Consider the following 21589-nt stretch of genomic DNA (forward strand, 5'->3'; position numbering starts at 1 on the left):
GCTTTTCAGTTACAGTCTGACAGAAAAAACAAAAATAACCAAAACCACCATCACCACCACCAATGAAACCACACTGCTTCCGATAACAGGCGACACGTTCCAATCTGCTGACAAACTTCCTCACATGACATTCCCCCACTGGAACAGCACTTCACGGCAGTCTGGCAGTCTCGTTGTTTTCCAAATGTTGAAAGATATCTGATCCAAGACGTGTCTGAGAGATCAGGGGCCTGGAATAATTTATCTGATTCAAGACGTGTCTGAAAGATCAGGGGCCTGGCATAATTTAACTGGGCAGTAAGTTGCTTTTTCCTTGGGCAGTGTAATGAGCAGGCAAGTCTTTGATTCTACCGCTATGAGGTAGATCAATAACAGGCCAAACTCTGTGGCCTATTTATTCGGAAGTATCATTTGAAGATGATCCAAATGTCATCTGATTTCCTGTCCAGGAAATGTAATGGAAATTGTGTGAATTTAAAACAAAGCACACAGTTCTAAAGTAGAAGGGAAAGCAAGGAATTTTTATCACAGAAAACTGCTTTGTTAGCGTGACTGAGTGTCCTCTTTTTGTTCTTCTGTACTGTAACTTGCTTTCCTCAGATGACCATCCCTATCCCGTTCCTGGGGTCATGGTTTTTTTTTTTTTTACAAAGCTAAAGTGTACGAGTTGAGGTACTTACAAAATAAACTCAGGCTTTATTTTCAAATTGAGAGGCATTGCCAAACTGCCACGTATTTGTTTAAACTGTCACCGATCTCACTGTAAAACTTAATGACTGTAAAAGCTGGCACGAGGATCCTGAACATGACTAGGAAGAAAAAAAAAAAGCCTGCTAGGCTATTTTCATCCCAGCGTGACCGAAATCCACGTTTCAAACCTTTCTTTTCAGAGGAACACAGCAAGTGAGACGCCACAGTGAGCGTTCTGCTGCGAACAGGAAGCAGCAGTTCCCAAAAGCTTTTCAAGCCACAATTTCGACTTGAAGCCTCCTCTAGGGCTGGCTGGGGATCTGGACCGAGCAGGAAGGAGGCCGGGAGGCGGGGTCCTGATCGGCTCAGGTGAGGCCGGCCGGGTTCCGACCTTCCCCGAGGCCTCGCTCAGGGGACCAGCGGACACCGGGCCCTCGACGTCAAGGGCCTCCCGAGGAGCACCCGGAGGCGAGATGACTGCCACAGCTCGCCATCACAGCCAGGGTCCCGGCCGCTGCCTCGGCGCTAGGCTCCGGGTCCGCAGCAGATACCCGGGCCCGCCCCCTTGCGGCGTCACGTGACGGGAAGGGGGCGTGGCGGGGAGCCGGGGCTGGGGGCGGGGCTGGGGCGAGTGGGGGCGGGGCCTGGAAGGTGGAGGCTCGTGGCGGCTCGCGGCGGCCAGCGAGGCGGCGTCAAGGCGGATGACAGCATTCGGCTGCGACGCGCTCCCAGCTGGGTGGCGGTGGTAGCGGCAGCGACAGCCCGAGCGGCAGCGGCGTTCGACTTGGCCGCTGCCGAGAGCCGCCGGCGGTAGGGGAGGAAACGGGGGGCTCGCCCTGGCCCGCGGGGCCGAGGGACCCGAGTTCCCGCGCCGCTCGGGGCCGAGCCCCCGCCGCAGCTAGACTGCGCCCTCCGCCGGGGCTGGCTCGCATTTGCCGCCGGCCGCCGCCACCGAGAGAAGTTGGAGGGTCCCACCGGACACTAGGACCCCGGGCTCGGGGGTCGCCGTGATCCCGCGGAAGCCTGCTCCCGGCGAGCCGCCTCCTCAGGGGCTCCGCTTCGGTGAGTGGCGCTCTTCCCTGGAGTTGGGGGGCAACGGAGTCGTGCCTTTGGGGTGACTGTACTCCCTCTGTCCCACGTTCACAGCTCGGGCTGTGGGCACTCCCGGGCACCCCGCGCCGCGAGTTCCTCTCCCCGCTCCTTTGTCCCTTCGGGAAGGGAGATTGGCAAGGCTGGCGGGGGTGGCGTGTTTTGGGGCCCACGGTAGGTGCGTCTGCAGCGGTACAAAGCCCAGCGGGGACCTGGGATGGGGGCGGGGGCGGCTCTGCGTTCTGGGTCCCGAGTGTCTGCCCCTCCCGAAGTTTGACAGGGCGATGGCGGGGCTCGCCGGAAGCCCCCCGCGAGCGGGGGAAGACCTGGCGCTTTGTCGCTCGGGGTGGTTTAAGACAAGCTTGGGGTTTTCCTGTGACAGCCCCTGAAGAGGCTGTGCCGCTCTCTGCAGACCGCACCCGCCTTTGCAGAGAGTGTCGCCGTGTTCCCTCAACCTCACCTCCGGTGGCCCTCTTGCCACACAGGAGAAAAGGCGGGGTCTTCGTTGCACTTATTTTTCTTTCCGTTTTGTTTGCTGCTACGTTGTGGAAAGAGCGATCAGGTGCCAGGGAGTTTGGTAGGGAGCATGCTTCTGGTTCATTGAGCAACCCACTCAAGACCGGCGGATGCGAAGCAACAGTAGATGCAGATTTTCCATTCACTAAAGTCATCTAACACTTCTTTATGGGCGACATCTGCGTTGTGAAATATAACCTAATTTCATTTTAACTAAATGCCGTCTGAAGTAAGTAACTTAGGTTACTCTCTAAACAAATGGGACAAGTTATCCGATGATATGAGCAGATCTGCTTTAAATAACTTAATGAAGTTTTTGCCTTTTTGCTGCTGGAAGACTTAAGTAACATTTAGTAGTGTTAGAATGTCTTGAATATAGCAGAGCTTTTTTTTTTTTTAAGTAATTAGCCCCAATTTAGTGCAACTTAAAGTTTTTTTTTGTTTGTTTTGTTTTTTGTTTTTTTTTTTTTAAGATAACCCTTTAAAACAGTTTCTGCCACTTTAAGGATTCCAAAGAGCAAGCGAGGAACAGGTAAATTGCTTGTTATGTTTTCTTCTCCCTTAGGGTTTCATCTAAATTTGATCATGCAGAGAGACTGGGATCAGTTGCTATGCTTGCTAGAACCTGCTTTGCAGTGAGATTCTTTTTTTTTTTTTTTTTTTTTTTTGGTTTTTCGAGGCAGGGTTTCTCTGTAGCTTTGGTGCCTGTCCCGGAACTAGCTCTTGTAGACCAGGCTGGCCTCGTGCAGTGAGATTCTTAAGACGCTAGTTTTATAGAACAGGTTGGGGAAGGAAGGAAAAGGCCATGCTATTTAAAATGCGCTCTATTAAAAACGCAACCAATTCCAAATACGTTACTCTTTCTTTTGGTAGCAAGTCTGCAGAAGGACTACAGTATGCTTGTTTAAAGTGCCAGTACAGGGACTAGATGAAACTTAAGACCTACGTAAAGGTCTTTAATTATGGAGATTAAGTTGTTGCGGTCAAATTCCTTTTGAACAGTTTGAGCCACAAAGATCAACACAGGTGCCTAGAAATGATTATCTAATTAAAACTGGGCATGGCATGGTTTACTCCTTTCATTGAGTTGTGGTCATTACTGAATGTCTCATCTGTGCAAATGTCTTTTCATTTCAATTTTGTTGTTTGTTTGCTTTTGTTTTCTGAGACAGGGTTTTGCTGTGTTGCCTAGCTGGCCATGGTATTCATTATACCAAGGCCAAGACTGGCCTTGGAACTTGGAAAATCCTCCTGTCTCAGCCTTCTGTCTGCCATGTGTATTCCACTGCCTGACTTTTGTTGTATTTTTGAAGCAAGTGAATGTTTCTTAACATATTCATAGGACTTAGATATTTGGTAAAATAACTACATTGTTAATATCATTTTTATAAAATATAAAAATTTATATATATTTAGAAAAAATTCAAAATTTTCTGAATTCTTTTTTGAATTGACAGTTAAAAATATATACTTTGGAGAGAGCTATGCAGTCCTTTGAGATGAAGTTCTCTTCGGGCTGCTTTTTAAAAAATTGAGACAATTGTAAATTTATAAAATGTGCCATTACACAAAGATCTTTGTTGCAAGATGTTAACTAAACATTGAGTGGGCATAGTACATTTCAGCTTGGTTTGGGCAATTACTAATTCATCAGCAATTGATAATTTAGACAAAGAATTTATAGATGTTTTGCATTATTATTTTTGAAAACTTTTGCCCTTACAGCAATACTTGAAGTGTTATATTTTGACATTTGTGTTATATCCAAAGTTGAAAACATGAATAACAATAATCATGGAATACCAGGTAATCAAGAGTCTTGATAAGATCATACCTTATTCTTATAACTATGACCTACAAATGAGACATAAGTACAACTTTGGGCTACCGACATGCTGGGTGTGGTATTTGCTGGTGATCTGCACTTGGGAGATAGAGGAGGGAGGGACACCTTGGATTTGCAGCTAGCCTTGAGATCCTGTCCTAAAAAACCTACCAAACAAAAATCCAACAAACCTCTGAGAAACTTTTAATGTAGGTGACTGCATGCAAGGAGATCATCAGACGTACTTAATCTAAGCATTGTGGTTGAAGTAGTTTTCTTGTGGGCGGAACCATGGGTAAATATACGGACTAATGTGTGTAGATCTCATGTCAGTATATAATAACCACATCAGATATGTTAGATTTATTCTTCTGCCTTAGTCTATACTGCAGACCCTCACAAAAAGTATGAAATCAAATTTGAATCTAGAAGATTTGGCGATTTTTCCTTTTTCTTCCCAAAACATGTTGTGAATTTGACACCTCAAAGGGAAGAAGTCTTTAATCTGGAACTCCATATGCCCAGACTTTACCCTAAATAAATTTACGTTTGTTATCTTTCTAGGCTATGTAAACGCTCCATAATAGCAATAATCCATTTTGTTATTCACCAGCAGTGAAAACTCTCCAAAATAGCAACAACCCACTTTGTTTATCAGTTATTGTATGAATAAAAACGTAATTCCAGATACTTGGCTGGAGAACAATTGTACTGTGTGATAGTGTCTTTCAAAGTAGGTACAAGTAGTGAGATGATAAAGGGAACAAGTCATTTAACCTGGGAACTGCTTGGAGAAGGGCATTTTTATGTTACGCTTTGGAGTAGGTTGTGTATCTGAAGATAACCTGGTGTCTTAAGAGGATGAGACAGAATGGACCAGAATCGGACCTGGTGGTGCAGGCCTGTAATCCCAGACTACTTGGGAGTCTGAGACAAGAGGACCACAAGATCAAAGCCCATTTGATTTGCAGAATGAGTTCACGATCAGCTTGAGCATGCTGACATGGTGACTTAGCTGGTAAAAGCATTTGTTAACAAACCTGATAGCCTGAGTTCTGAGTTTGAGCTCTGCTGACTGCCAGCTTTGCCAGCTTCCTTAAATTGCCCTCTGGTCGTCACACACAGACATACACACGCACACGTACACACGCACATGTACATACACTCCTCTGTGACACAAGCACTACCCATCTGAATAAATTAATAAATAAATGCAAAACAAGAGGCTGGCTTAGCAACTTAGTTAAATGTATAGAGAACCAGGAAGTGGTGACACATGCTTTAGTCCCAGCATTTGAGGCAGAGGCAGACAGAGCTCTGAGTTGAGGCAGCCTGGTCTACAGGGTGAGTTCCAGGCCAGCCAGGGCTACACAGAGAAACCTGTTTCAAAAAGCATCTCCCCCCCCCCCCCAATAGTTTTGGGAATGAGTGGTAGATTAGTCAAACAAAAGAAAAGAAAATTCTTTGTAGTCAGACTTGACATTGAATTCCTGATCTGGTGCTCCTTTTACAGGAGTTCCCCACTAGTCCTCACAGGTAGTTTCCTTTGAGTGAAAATGTTTTCTGAAAGAAGTGAATCTTAATTGTGTTACCATCTCTTGTTGTAGATCACAAGGAATGCTAGATTCCTCAGAATTGTAAAACTTTAACTAAGGGATATGAGTGGCAGAAAATCTGGCCCTGTAAAATTTTTAGAAATATGTATTGTTTAATTATGAGTATATGTGTGTCAGTGTGCACATGAGTGCAGGTGCCCGTGGAGACCAGAAGAGGGTATCCATCCCCTGGGCCTGGAGTTTATAGCCTATGCTGAGTCACTTGATATGGGTGCTGTCAACCAAACTTGGGTCCTCTGGAAGAGCAGCAAGTACTATTAACTGCTGAGCCATCCCTTCAACCCCTAGACTTTGTCTTAAAAGAAATTATCTTTATCACCACACTTTTCTGTTCATTGCTTTGGAAAACAAAAGCCAAGGAGTTTTCAAGTTACTGTAACATTTTTTTTGAACAATTCTCTAGTAATATGGGTGAGTCTAAACCATGAAGATGTCTCCTTTCTGTTTTATTCTAGAATTCAGTGGTTTTTCAGTTAATAGGCTTCTAAACATTTCTCTTTGTGTGTGCTTGTATGTATGAGCATATTTGTATGCACTCATGCATGCATGTGTATTTTGAATAATAAAAACCCAGAGAAAGATATTGGGGTTCAGCTTGAATATCAGAAAAGGAAGCAGTCAAGCCACTAGAGAGCTCTTAACCGCTACAGAATCTTCGTATTGAAAAAGTGATTTCCTGTCTCATCCGCCTTATATTCCTCTCTAGTGCTAGGATTAAAGGTGTGCACCACCATTGCCCAGCCTCTGTGGCTAACTAGTGTGGCTGCTGGAATTAAAGGTGTGTGCCACCACTGCCTGGCCTGTATGGCTGACTAGGTGGCTGCTTTGTGTTCTGATCTTCAGGCAAGTTTTATTTATTAAAATACAAATGAAATACCACTACATTTCCCCTTTTTGTCTAAAATAAAAGGCTATAACTAATATAGGAATAACTATATGCAATAAGTACAATAACTATATACAATATATACAGACAATAAATGCATCAATAATATCTAGTCCATTTGCATTTGACAAATTCAGAGAAAATACTCTGTATCTTTCCTTCTCTTAGTGAGTTCAAAGTCTTGTACCTAACTCACTTTCTATTATATCCTACCTTTTTTTTTTTTTTTTTTTTTTTTTTTTTGGTTTTTCAAGACAGGGTTTCTTTGTAACTTTGGAGCCTTCCTCGAACTAGCTCTTGTAGACCAGGCTGGCCTCAAACTCACAGAGATCAGTCTACCTCTGCCTTCTAAGTGCTGGGATTAAAGGCGTGTGCCACCACCACCTGGCTCCATAACTTGCTTTCTGCGTCAGGTAAACAAGGAAAACTATTAACTATCAAGCAAACAAGGAAAACTATTAACTATCGAGTCTTCAACTCCCTCAGAGATGCAAGAAGGAAATAATATTAACTGAGTAAGCATGAAGTGCAAGCAAATTATTTCCACAAAATGAGAAATGACAGAAACAACTTGCTGCCTGGAGAATCACCCAAAGTTCCTCTGCAACGTTGGGGCATCCATCCTTGGCCTGCAAGCTTAGCATATTTGACAGACCTTTCTGTGAAGCAGGATATTCAGAAGGTTCTCCTGCCTTGTTTTGAGAATGTTTGGCAGTCACTTTTTTTTGTCTTCCGCTTGTGCAATTACAACAGCATACTGTCAGCAGTCCAGGCAAGGGCATTTTCTTGCCCAGTGCTTATTCTTACCACAAAGAATATAAACTTCATGTGGAGTTTCTTTGATGCCCATTATCTCTTCTGAAGTAGATTGGTGCTGTCAGGAACAAACATATCCCATTGTCAAAAAAAAGTCTATGTGCCAGGTGGTGCACACCTTTAATCCTAGCACTTGGGAGGCAGAGGCAGGTGGATCTCTGTTAGTTTGAAGCCAGCTTGGTCTATAAGAGCTAGTTCTAGGACAGGCTTCAAAGCGACAGTGAAACCCTTTGTGTGTATGTGTGTGTGTGGAGAGTCTATGTTATTAAAACACCTTAAAGGCTGGGCGGTGGTGGCGCACGCCTTTAATCCCAGCACTCGGGAGGCAGAGGCAGGCGGATCTCTGTGAGTTCGAGACCAGCCTGGTCTACAAGAGCTAGTTCCAGGACAGGCTCCAAAACCACAGAGAAACCCTGTCTCGAAAAACCAAAAAAAAAAAAAAAAACAAAAAAAAAAAACCTTAAATGCCATATTCTGTAGATCTCTGAAGTTTTTAGAGATGATCTATCTAAAATATATCTTTGTTTTACCTTGAAAATATACCTAATGAGACTACAAGTTTAATTATAATAGTGATTAACTACTAATCTGCATTTTCTTATTATCTCAAACAGTAGGTAATAATAATTTTCAAGGACTAGAAATTTGCATTATATTGTTAAATGAGCTTGTCCAATACCTTGAACAAGAGTAGAAATGTATGTACAGTATGTTCTAACAAAATTAATCTCAAATTTGTATCAGTATATAAAATTTGTATACAATATACAAAAATCTAATCATATAAAACATTTAGAAATTAGTAGTTGCTTTTTAAAAGTAGATTCAATAATCTTCCTTTTTATCTTATATCTACATCCTCCCTTTTTTCCTTTCAGGGTAGATTTAGTAATCTACCCTTTTATCCTATCATGTCTATATTCCACTTTTTTTCTTTTCAAACAAGAACCTTGAGTCTAATTTCCTTTGTTTACCTTTTTCCTGTTCATTACCAACAACAACTTGTATCCATTCCCCCCTAAACAATGATAAATATCCATACCCCATTGAACAGCCAAAAGCCACCCACCTCTTGGGAATGTGGGCGTTGTATTCTTAAATTTTTTTCTGCTGAATGAGGGCAACAGTATCTTTAGGAAATCAAAAAAAGAAAAAAAAATAGATTAATTGTCAAGTCCTGGGATAGGTAGCTGTATCAGTTGTTGTCCAGTCTTTGCATAATGGGAAAGTGCAGGGCTTATTTCATGTCCTGGCTAGAATAGTCTGTTAGACTGAATCATCTCAGCTAGCCTCCTCAGAATTGTTGTGAGCAGTTTTTAGTCCAAAGCCAATCTTTAAGTGGTGTTTTTTGCCTAGTGGTGTTATCCTAGTCCTGGTGGAATTGTAATTGTGGGGCCCCATCCTCCTTTTGGAGTCTTCAGAGGTTATTGTTAGGTGTGCTCATGGTTCACTGCAGAAGCTGATAGCTCAAACCTTCAAAATCATGTACAGAAGGGTAGAGGAAACCTTTTTCTAAAATTAGTTAATACTATGGTCATATATTAGTTAATATATGACCATTAATATCATGACAAAAAGTTTAGTGTGTGAATGGATATATATAGATATATATTAATTAAAATTATAAATTTTATACCTTAAGAAAAGCTGTTAAAGAGTCAATATAAAACCAAAGGATTATAAGATCAGTGGCAACAAAATAGTCCTTAAAGAATTTATTTTTCTTTTGTCTCATATCAGGTGGATCTTCTTTCATGAGACAGATTTTGGATTTCACTTTAATAAGCATGCTTGGGTTTAGAGAAGGAGAGACTCTGAACTCCAAAGCCAGTTTTAATCTTTAACTAGACTGGGACTACAAAAAGATATTTGGATTATATGCCCATAGAGAATAGCGGAAACAGCTTTTGGGAAGATTTATAAAATTTTATCCATTTGGAAATGTTATATACCAATAGGTCAATTTACTCTTTTTTGGGGGGACATTTTCTTCTGGATGATGTGTTTTTTTTTTTCTTCAGATGTCTTGTTTGTCCAGTGGTCTTCAGATTCCTTAACTGGATGTCTTCATTCTCCTGAAAAGACAAACACAAAATTCCTCCCCAACCCTAACTTTGGGGAGATTCTCTTTGGCAAGTTATATCTGAGCAAATACAAAGCAGTTGTTAGTCTTATAGGTTCGTTTAGATTAAACGGCCATGCTGTTTGATGAGCTTTCATGTCTTCTAATTGAGAGGTGTCTCTTGTTCAAGTTGAATCTTTATCAATTTTGGTGGTATCTAAAGCTTTTCTTCTCCTGTGGAAACAAAAGCAAAACCCCTTCCCCAAGGTAACACATGTTCTGGCTTCCAGTCTGAGGTCAGTACATCTTTAAAGTATATCGACTGATTTATTTCTGTAGTGTTTCTACTATCCAATGTCTCTCCATAGCTCTTGTTCCTTCTCATTAGCATTTAGAAAATTCAAAGTTAATAGTAATATGTTTTGAGGGGATTTTTATCATCCCTTTCTGTTTATTTAACATATCCTTTAGAATTCAATTTGATCTTTCTGTAACTACTGGCCTGTAGGTATATACCTGTGTGGCATACCTGTAATATGTTTTATAGTATAATAAGGAAAAACTGTTTCATTTTCTTAGAGACATATCCTGGGTTATTGTTTGTCTTTTTTGTACAGGTATACCCATGATGGCCGTAACTTCTAGCAAATGTGTGATTACCGAAGCAGGCTTTTCTGAACTCAAAGCAGTTACCTATTGAAAGCCTGAAACCTGAATAGGTATCAATGGTGTGGTGTACATAGTTTAGTTTTCTAAATTCTGCAAAATGGGACACATCCATCTGCCAGATTTCATTTCCTTGGGTACCCTTTGGGTTACATCCTGTGTTTGATGTGGTTGTATAAAGAACATTTTGTTATAATTTCCTTGGCTTGTTGCCATGCGATAGAAAAGTTTTTTTTTTTAACTTTTGCTATTGACATGATGTTTTTTTTATGACATTCTAAGATCTTCAGCACATTTCCAATCAATAATTGATCGATTTCTGCATTACCTTCTTCTAGAGGACCTAGCAGACCTGTATAAGATTGGATGTGTGTTATGTATATGGGATGATTCCTATTCCTGATTGTATCTGTAACCAAATAAATAATTAAGTCAGTTCTGTATCATCTAGTATAAATTCAGTGGTTTCAATATGCAAAACAACTTTCTGCATATTGTGAGCTGGTAGCTATGTTGAGAGGTTCTTTAAAATCCCTTAGTACCATGAGAATAGCATAGAATTCTGACTTTTGTACAGAATCTTAAGTGCTTTGATCCACTTTACTTAAATTTTCTGATTTGTAACCTGTTTTTTTTTCTGATTTATTTGCATCAGTATAGAATGTAGGCTCCAGTTATTGGTGTGTCCTGTACAATGCGAGGAAGGATCCAGTTAGTTCTCTTTATAAGTTCAATTCTCTCGCTTTTGGGAAGATTGTTTTAAATCTCTCCCCAAAAATTACTGCAAGCTCTTTGCCAGAGTTCACTTTCTTCCCATAATTTGTCATTTTTATCATTATTAATAGGTACTATAATTTGTGCTGGGACTATTTCTGCTAATTGACAAAGTCTCAATTTTTCTTTTAGAATTAACTCAGAGACCTTTTCCACATAAGTTTTTTACTCAATTTATATGGTAAAAAGATCCACTCTAAGGTAACATCATCCCTCTGAATTAAAATTCTTTTTTTTTTTTTTTTTTTTTGGTTTTTCGAGACAGGGTTTCTCTGTGGCTTTGGAGCCTGTCCTGGAACTAGCTCTGTAGACCAGGCTGGTCTCGAACTCACAGAGATCCGCCTGCCTCTGCCTCCCGAGTGCTGGGATTAAAGGCGTGCGCCACCATCGCCCGGCTGAATTAAAATTCTTGTAGGGGAATGTTTGGAGGGTAATATATGACCAGAATTCAATTATGATTTGGATTCACATGTGCCTTCTGTAATTTCTCTTCAATCAAAGTCAATTCTCTTAAATCCTTGTCACTATCTAAGATTTTGTTTAAATTAATCAGGTCATCTGGACCTATACCAGTAGCGTGCTGTGAATGGGAAATGTATCCTAGCAATCTTAGGAAGTCATTAAGAGTCTGCAATTGGCTGGGCAGTGGTGACACACACACCTTTAATCCCAGCACTCAGGAGGCCACTGTCCACCTTTTTTCCTGTGTTCTGGAGACTGAACTGTGTCCTCTTTTGTAAGCCAGAGTTTGCAGCATTTCTTAGCTATGCTTTTTGCTCTGGTATCTGTTTGTTCTTTATGAATCTCAAACTTCATTATACTGGGGCTGGGGAGATGACTCAGTGGTTAAGAGCACTGACTGATCTTCCAGAGGTTCTGAGTTCAATTCCCAGCAACCACATGGTGGCTCAAAACCATCTACAATAGAATCTGATGCCTTCTTCTGGCCTGCAGGCATACATGAAAAGCACTCAAATATTAAATACAAATAAACTTAAAAACCTTCATTATATTTTATAATTTTTTTGTATTTTTCATGATCTGTGGTGCACTCTGATATATATATATAAAATTATACTCTTAACACACTTAGCTTTTGGAAGTCCTTATTCTATTCTCACTTGACAATATACCCGTGTCAATATATATATTGACACACACATATATACATATATATGTTTATATCTACTATATATATTGTATTACTATTTGGGATAATATACATATATACATATATATATATACTTATATGTATAGGTAATGTTTGAGATATACTGTTTCTAAATAGTAAAACAGCTGGTAACCACAAATCTTCTATTTTAACGAGAGACTGAAGAAAGGGTTATGGTTTTAGATCGTGACTGTTTTCAAATAAAAAAGCAGCTCTGTTATTTGGGGTTGTTAAAAATTGATAGCCTGAGGGAGTTACAGCTCCTGCGGGTGCCTTTGAGGAATATCCATTGCTTGTGATAATAATAGCTAGTGTGTATTGACTCCTAAATGCTCTTGACACGTATCATGTTTAATCCTCCCAAACCAAGGTTTTCTTCTTTTTAAACATGAAAGACACTTGTAGGTTGAGTTGCAGGCATGGAGCCCACTGACGGCTTGGGCTTGAAGGTCAACCAGTGAAATCTGCCCTGCACCTTGTCGTGCTCAGTGCATTTATTTCTCATGACTGTCACTGAGGGAACTTGTGTGTGAGTAGTAGTTTATAAGATTTTATAGTGTCTTGCAAAGAAATCCAGGCCTCCTTAAGTTACAGAATCTCTAGTGGGAGTGAACCACCTCTGGGGAGGGAGGAGTGTGGTATAAGCAGTGTTTTGGAGCAGGAACATTGAGGCAGGAAGCTGGCGACAAGATGGCTTGGGTACCTTGTTCAAGTGAGATTAGGGGAAGAACTTACAGAAACTGGTGTGCTAAGTGTGTAATTTTGTGTCTTGTGACTATCCTACCATTTAAGATGTAAGGAAAAATAGCACTGCGCATCATAGGGTGGCTTTTATAATAGTTTGTGGATACTGCTTACAAATTTTGGTGTAATAGATTCTCTTATCACCTTTATTTTAGAATTACAAAGAAGCAGAACAGCATTGGCTTGGTGCCAGACTGAGTTCAGAACTTCTTACTTTCTCTACACTGACCTGGGGTGGCCACAGGGGAAGAAAAATGCATATTTAGGCTGAACTGATAGGCTGCAAGGGAAACTGTGCCTAAGGCCAGGGCCAGCACCCTGGAGGTTAGTTTGTCATGGTTCTTACTTAGTAGAAATTTTTTTACTAGAAAGTGAAGGAAACAGAAATTAGCAGTAAGAGCCAGCAACCTTGTCCTGAGGCTACTGCTAGGAGGGAGGAGGCCATGCTGGAGAGAGGTGGGAAAGGCAGCTGCTGTTCCTGCTCACTATAGTCTTCCTCCCTGTCATCTGCTGAATGCTAAAAATGAGGTGCTGTCGCTGCTGGATCGAAATGGCAGAGAAGTGGGTGCTCGTTCTTTACTTTTTCGCCCAGGTGAAAATCCAGGTCTGGAGGCTGAGGTCTTATGGGTAGTAGACATAGACTCCCGGGATCTAGAGTCCCTAAACTAACAGGTATAATGCTCACAGGGCTGCCTGCTTAGGTAGCTAGCTCGTGCTTGCACAAGCATGAGGATCTTGCAAGCCTGAGAACCCAAGCTGGATTACAGGTGAATGCCTGGACACACTGGCCGGCTAGCCTAGCCTAATCAGTGAGCCGCAGGGCTCAGATAGAAACTAGGTGAACAGTGCATGAAGAGTGACACCCGAGGTGTCCTTTGGCCTCCACACACAAGTTGTCCGTGTGTTCCTGTACACACTCCTGTACTTGCATATACACCTCAGCCCCTCCCCCCATGGGCACACACCTGCTAAGTCAACAAACTGGTTCCAGACGGAAGAAAACTGCCCTAAACAGGAACACACCACAATAGTCTGTAATTTTGATTATGGGAAGCTACTGAAAATTTGGGGTTAGGTAGCTAATGCAGTAACAGCTGTAAGGCATTGAATAGATGACATGTTTGAGATCCTCAGAATATCTGTAAGAACAAATAGCTGAGGTGAGTGGCGCTGAGATGATGCTGTTACAGTGGCCAGACCTGAGAGGCCTGTGAGTCTGTATTTAGATGGACTCTGCCAGTCTCCACGCCCGTGAAAGCTTTGTCTTGTATGCAGACATTACCATGAGAACTAGGAAGAGAGGAAACTGAAAACTAGAAGAGTTTCTTAAGGCAGAACTCAGCTTGGCGCATGGTAAGTTTTGGTTGTAAGTTCCTGTGCGTTAGAGAATGGGTAGCCCATCCCTGCACCCACTAGATTCCAGTACTTCTCTTAGCTGTAACAACTGGAAGGTGTTTCTAGTCATTGCTAAATGTCCGCTGGGGGAAGTGAGGTCACATGCCTTAAAGACAAAGCGAACTGCAGGAAAAACACACTTTAAGCTGTAAAGAATCACCCTTTTTATTTAAAGAATGTTTCCTTCTGTTAGGGAACCGATGAGGGTTCTTGGAGGGAGATGGTTTATGTATATGGAGGGAAGGAAAAGTATAGTGTTTTTGTAAAGATTGTAGTTTCTGCTTGCTTTTTATTTATTCATTTAGTTTTTCCTTTGAGACAAGCTCTCATTGTGTGGCTGTGGCTGGTCTGGAACTCACTGTGTGGACTAGGCTGATGTGGTCCTTCTGTTTCTCAAATGCTGGCTATAGCTATGCGCCACCATGTCTAATTTCTGTTCAGTCTTGATCTATGTTTAAATCTATCAAATTCATATGTAAAGCCTCCCTTAACCCCGTGAACCAAATGTAGGACCTTGCGTACTCTAGACAAGCTCTCTACCAGTTAACTTTCAGCCCACGTGAAGATAATACGAAACTTTTCCATTTTTCCCTTTCCTTATTTCATCTCCTAAAATTATGGCTACCTTATATTTCCTATGTAAATACAGTTTCCACTATGTAACTGTAGCTCTGCATCATGTCCTGAGTTGTTTATAAGTGACTAAAGCAAGTAATGCTGATACTATGACTATGGAAATATTATTTAAGTTTGGATTGGGCAATATACACAGATTATGATTCTTTTTCTGTAGATTTTATTAGGTAGCCCATGAATTACTAGAAAAAAAAAGTTAACAATATCAAGATTCATAGTCTTTATCAGTTCTGACTACTGCATTTTAAAGAAAGTCGGACAGGACTTGATGTTTTCCTTATTTCTAGTTGTCCGCTTTGCTTACAGTGTGTGCCGCTGTCATGAAGTCCCTGTACACTCCATCCCAGTGCCTGTTGCACTGTTTTCAGTCTCTAGTTTAATAGTTTGCCTTTTCGGTTTCTTCCTATAACTCCCTTTGTTGTACTTTGTTTGTTTGTTTTGAGACAGGGTCTCACACTGTAACCCAGGCTAACTTAGAACTCCAGCTGACCCCAAACTGAACAGCAGTCTTCCTCCTCCAGCCCCTTGAACGCTAACAATTAAAGCAGTGAGCCAGCATGCCGGTCCTCATTCTAATTCTCTTTAGCTGGATAGCATAGCTTCCTTTCTCCTCTCTATATTCTTGTTGAAGTATACATCCCCAAGGTATGTGTGCGTGCGTGCGTGCGTGCGTGCATGCATGCGTGTGTGTGTGTGTGTGTCAGAGAGAGACCAGAGGACAATTGTTGGGAGTCCTGATTTATTGCTCTTCACCTTCTGCCCTTGAGACAGGGTCTCACTGAGCTTGGCTCTTTCTGTTTCTCCATTTTAAGCTGGCTATCAAACAAGTCCCAGAGTTTCTGCCTCAGTCTTCTGGTTTCAGGCCCCTTCAGCTCAGGCCACACCACCTGTTTTTTTAGGTGCTGGGGATCCAAATTTAGTTCGTCATGCTTGTTCATCACATGCTCTTTGCTGAGCCATGTCCTCGGCTCACTTTTGTTCTTCTGACTGGGACCCATGTAGCCCACACTTTTCCTGAATTCACTTTACAGCTGGGGATGATTGTGAACTTTTGTAAGAATATAATGTTAGAATCTAGCTGTCGCTCTGGCCATGGCCACAGTTGACACAGCTTTTCCCGTTTACAGACACCAGCAGGTACCCTACTGAGACATTGTCCATAAGTCTCCAGCTAAAAGTCTCCCAGCTGCCAGGATCTTTTACCTGGGAGAATGAGTTTCATCAAAGGGGCTTTGTTTTTGTAGTGACACATTCTATTTCCAGCTCTCTTCTCTGTCTCTTGCCTGGGAATCAGAGAGCCTGGCTATAGACTTTTATTTTGAAATTGGTCCATCCTCCAAAAGGTGGAATATGAACTTGTTCCACACAGTTGCCATTGTAGTCTGAATCCTAGGCTTTTCCAGCTTTATGAAATGCCTGTGCCCTTGATAATGTTCTGCCTTTGTTTTCCTGCTTGCTTGGTGGGCTTTCTTAGGATGATCCTGCTTGTCGTCTTTTAACTTTAATGCCTGTGATTCTTGTCTGTCTTTAGGGGCTTCCTTTCGCCCCACTCCTAGCATTTTCAACAGATTCTCTTTCCCATTATGTTGTACTGGCATTATCTCCCATGGCCAGTTGTTTTTGTAATCATTCTTTTGCATGCTTACTTTTCCCTTAAGCGCCTGGTGATTGTTGGTTGACCTGGAGTCTGCAAGGTCTAGGCATCCTTCCCTCCTACCGGGTGTGAACTACTCTCTGTGTTAGGTTTTTCCGGTGAGTAGGAGTTCTAGATGGAGCATTTGAGATCAGGGCAATAGAATCTGTCCTTTGTTATAGGTTAAAAGGGAGGTAGCTAGCAAGTAGGGCTGTAGGCTTTTTAAGTGCTAGACAATTTTACCTGGTGTCAGCATTCCTACCTAACTTTCATTTTCTTTTTGGAGAAAAGATGTAGAGATTAAAGAAAGGAAAAATATAACGAGTAGAGTGGTTGGCACAGGTGTGAAGTACTGGGTTTTATCCCCAAGACCACCAAAACCCAAACCCAGCCCACAGAAAGAGTTGTCATTTCTGAGGGAACAGTGCTTAGAACCTAGAGTTGAACTTCGTTGCTTGATGCCCTCAGTATGTTAACTAGTAAGCCATTGCTTATTTTGGAGGACTTTGTAGCTCATGATAGTTGTTTCTTTAGATTTCTCAACTGAAATTAATAATTTTGTGATTTTGATTAAATACAGAAGATACATTCTTGCCAGAATGATTCTCTTAGGGCAGATGAAATGGCTCAGTGGTTAAAAGTGCCTGCTGTGCAAGTCGGGCCTGGAGTTTGATCCCTAGAACACAAACGATGAAAGTTGTCCTCTGACAAATGTACTGCGACACATGTGTGTCCCCTTCCGCCCTCTCCAACATTACACACTCAATAGTAATAAAATAATTCAGTAAAAGTTTTCTACCCTTGAGATTGATCAGAATTTCTTTTAGGAATAGACTTTAAAAGTCATTTCCAGGCCGGCGGTGGTGGCGCACGCCTTTAATCCCAGGACTTAGGAGGCAGAGGCAGGCGGATCTCTGTGAGTTCGAGACCAGCCTGGTCTACAAGAGCTAGTTCCAGGACAGGCTCCAAAACCACAGAGAAACCCTGTCTCGAAAAACCAAAAAAAAAAAAGTCATTTTCACCATTGCTGATTTTTGGTAGTTATTCTTAATTTGAATAGTAGAAGTTGTGTTGGTTTTCATAGATCTTTTTGAGTTGGCATACAGAAGTGTAATTAGTATCTTGTTTACTTGCATTGTAAATGAAAGGTAATGGGTACTTTGGTTGTAGTATTTATACCTAGAAATTACAGTCAGGGAACATCTAGGCCAGGGGTAGGTAGGTATTCAACTCCATATTTTTCTTTTATGGCCAAGTCTGAAAGACATTCTAAATCTTCATTAAATCTGAAGAAATTGTTTTTGAAATAGAATATCAGTGATAAAATTATATAAGATTATTTTGAATTAAGATTAGATCTTGCAGTTTAAGATATGATTATTAATAGATTTTTCAACTTAAGTATGGATATGAGTTTTTACTTGTGGGAAACTGGGTAACTCATTAAGTTTATTATAACTGTTTGCCATACTTAGTGAATAAGAAACACACTTTCTTTTCTAGTTTCTTAAGTCAAAACAAGGTTAATATTTTTCTTAGAAAAAAAACTTTCAAGAAAAACAGAAAAATTTGTAGAACCAGGTAAAACTTAGCTATAACTTAAATATATGATCCTTTAAAAACATTTAAACATTTAATATATAGAACTAAATTATTAATGTGTAGTTAATAGCAGAATAATTGTAAGCATAGTCCTTAAGACTTGAATTAGTTTTTGAGACCTCTGATAGGCCAGAGGAAGCTAGCATTTCCATATTGATCTAGGAAAGAGAAATGCTAGGGGAATAAGGTCCCTGCCAGAAGAATGTTCTCTTTCTAAGTGCGTGTGTGTGACCTTGGCAAACTACTTAGTTGCTCTGGTCTTAGTGAGGAAGAGCATTGGGAACAGATGACCTTGAGGATTCTTTTGAGGAAGATATTAGAGGTTAGAATCTGTATCAGGAAATGTGCTAAACTACATAATCCTTAAAACAATTCTGGAATAAATGATATAGGCATTTTACAAATGGGCTGGCTTCACTTCCTATAGACCCCATGTTTAAGGGAAACACTTGCTTATGAGCTGGTAAGGGACCAAGTTGAGAAGCTGAGCTTTAGCCTGTTTGTTCTGTGGCTCAGGACACTGCTTTCCTGAGCCATGTTCGTACGTTAGATGTCAAATTTTATTCTTAACATTTGTTCATTTCATAGTCTGTAGTTTGTAATGAGCTTGTTTTGTGTTGCAGCATGTCACTCAGGAAAACCAGAAGTCAGATATTAGACCTGTCTATGACTTGTACACAGAGTGCAAATGTGACCAGATTTAAACAGATAAATCAGAACTTATATATAGGAGGCAATTAGTGAGTCCAAAGTTATCTTGTATTTATTTCAGCAATAATATTGTTCAGAAACATATTTAGGACCCCTACCCCTGACATAGGACCTTATGTGTCCCAGGCTGGCCTTGAACTTGCCAGTAGCCAAGTCTGACTACTACCTCCCAAGAATGGAATTGCAGACATATGTCACTATGCCCAGCTCTTCTGACTTCCTCTTAATGCTTTTGACCTCATTATTTTAACATATATTCTGCATGGCAATTAAATCTTTTGAGAATAAATTTGGTATTTGAAAAAAAAAAAATAAGAGCTCATTTTGAACCAAACCATCCTCACTTAGGAAACAATGAGAAGTGTGAGTTTTAGTTAAACATAAGCAGCGACCATAGGGAGAACACATATTCTCCAGTCTCTTAGAAGGTTATAAGAAAAGAGTCGTTTCAAGATTGCTTTGTGTACTGGCAGCTTGAATGGTCTCTAGAATGGTATAGTCTGGTTGAGCATTGTCCTATAACAGAGCATTCTAGAGGCAGAGAGAGGAGTGTTGGGAGTTTGAGACCACCCTGGTTACATAAAACCTGTCTTGGGAAACAAAACAACTAAATGGAGGTGACTTTCTGTCTTGTCTTGTGAGCAGGGTCCCATGTACTCCAGGCTGTAGAACGTTGAGCTCCTGGTTCTCCTGTCTCCACTTCCCAGGACCCGAGAGTCTAGGATTATAGGTCTGTGTTCCCATGCCTTGCTTGTGGTAACCTTTATATGAATGTAAATTCTGCCTCATTAGTTAAAATATACCCTGAGGTTGTTTTCATTAGTTCTGTTTCCTGTTTTGGTTGATGCTGTGCTGATCTGGCACTATGCTTTAGAGAAATAAGTTGGTGAATGAATTCTTTCCATTTTAAAGATTGTCAGATTTTGTGGAACAGTTTGCAGAAGTTAAATATAACTAGTGTTATATAATTTCTGATTGTCTGTGGCTTAGTGCAAATCCAAGCAGATACCTCATCTGAGTGTACTCCATAAAGCAGATACCCCATCTGAGTGTACTCCATAAAGCAGTCTTACATCTAAATTTAATTTTCTCTTAAGAATTTTGATAATGGAAGTTGGGGTTGTAGCTGAGTTCCTGAGTCCTTGCCAGGTATTCAGACGACCCTGTCCAGCCCTCAGCACTGTATGACCCAGACTGGTGCGCATGCCTGCCTGCACTCTTGATTTCAGAGTCATCTGTGCCAGCATAGCAGGCTGGAGGTTGTGTTCACACGGCTGAAACCCTATTTCAAAAACTAACAAGAACCAGACAGCAACCCCCCTTTATAGGCTGTGTTATCCCTATGTGTAGCATTTGGATATTAGAGTACTAAGTTCAGGTAATAATAAAGAGATATGATTGCAGAGGAGTTTGTACTATCATTCTGTCTTGGGAAGGTGTTTATTTTCCTTTTAAAGCTTCCAGATGGTTGAGTTTAAGGATGTATCTTGGTTCTAAGAATTAAAAGATAAGAAAAATATCTTTAGCATCTTTCTACTTTTGTTTTATTAACTTGTATTGAGACCGGGACTTGCTTCTGTAATGCAGGATGGAGCACTCTGTGGCACAGGCAGGGACTGAACTGCTGCCGCCCTCCTTTCTCAGCCTCTGATTTCTAGGATTCTAAGTGCACATGCCTAGCTTTCTATTACTTCTTCAATAATACATTTGCTCTTGAGGTTGTAGCATAAGTCACCGTTACAAGACCACAAATCAATTTGAGTACAGATCACTGTACCAGGAGCTGACATATGATTCAGTAGGTGCTAGGTGGATATGTGCTCTGCCCCCGCCCCCGTGTGTGTGTGTGTGTGTGTGTAGGTGGGAAGGAACACTGGTAAATTACTAATTTTACAACTGAAACTACAACTCACTTTGAAATCTCCATTGTGGGCATTCCTAATAGGCAGGAGTAGAGGATGCCGTAAGGATTTGCTGACCTAGGGGATGAGAGGATCCAAAGGCATGAACTGAAGGAAAAGGGAGTACTCTTGTCTAACAACTCTGCAAAAACAAGGAACTCAGCTTTTGTTAGAAACTGAAAGAATTCACAGTACCTGGGAAAACTGTGTAAAGGAGATCGGGTAGTAGTGTCATAATGATGTGGAAAGAGATTGGGTCATCTGAGGCGGGAGAGAGAGCATCTAAGAGTCTGCTGCCAGGCTCTGGGTACCAAGGCAGGATATTATGTAGCCAGATAGATCAGGTTGGTCTCAAATTTTGCATGTACCCAAGGATGATCATGATCTTGACTATTTTCCCTCCCTCCCTCCCTCCCTCCCTCCCTCCCTCCCTCCCTCCCTCCCTCCCTTCCCCCCCCTTTCTTGCTTTCTCTTCCTCCCTCCCTCTGTCCCTCCCTCCCTCCTTTCCTCCCTTTCTTTATTTTGGTGTTAGGGTGTAACTGTGTAGCCCTGGCTGGTTTAGATCTTGGTATGTAGACCAGGTTGCCCTAGAAGTCACAGAAATCAACTTGTCTGTCTCTGACTCCAAAGTGTAGTGTTTGAAAGTATGTACCCGTATCCCGGCCACCTTGAACTCTTGATACTCTTACTCCTAAGTACTGGCATTACAAATCTGTATTCCCACACCCAACTTAAGAGTTGAGATTTCCATGTTAAGGTTTCTTGCGTTCGCAAACCTATATTTTTGTTCTGTCAGTATGGAGCTGCTGTGTTGCTAGGGTACCCTTCAAGGCAGTCCAGGCTGGGCAGACCCTCG

At 41.3% G+C, this 21589-nt stretch overlaps 1 protein-coding gene across 2 annotated transcripts in view; it reads left to right on the plus strand.

Moving 5' to 3' along the window:
• Positions 1-1373: 1373 nt before the first annotated feature.
• Osbpl8 (oxysterol binding protein like 8) overlaps positions 1374-21589 on the plus strand; it is a 132645-nt gene continuing 112429 nt past the window's right edge. For both annotated transcript variants that reach the window (XM_057757626.1, XM_057757631.1), the window contains exon 1: positions 1374-1752. The gene's annotated coding sequence lies outside the window, so the exon portion shown is untranslated. The remainder of the gene's footprint in view (positions 1753-21589) is intronic.

Source organism: Chionomys nivalis, chromosome 25 (assembly GCF_950005125.1).
Source record: "Chionomys nivalis chromosome 25, mChiNiv1.1, whole genome shotgun sequence".
In the NCBI taxonomy this organism is placed as follows: domain Eukaryota; kingdom Metazoa; phylum Chordata; class Mammalia; order Rodentia; family Cricetidae; genus Chionomys; species Chionomys nivalis.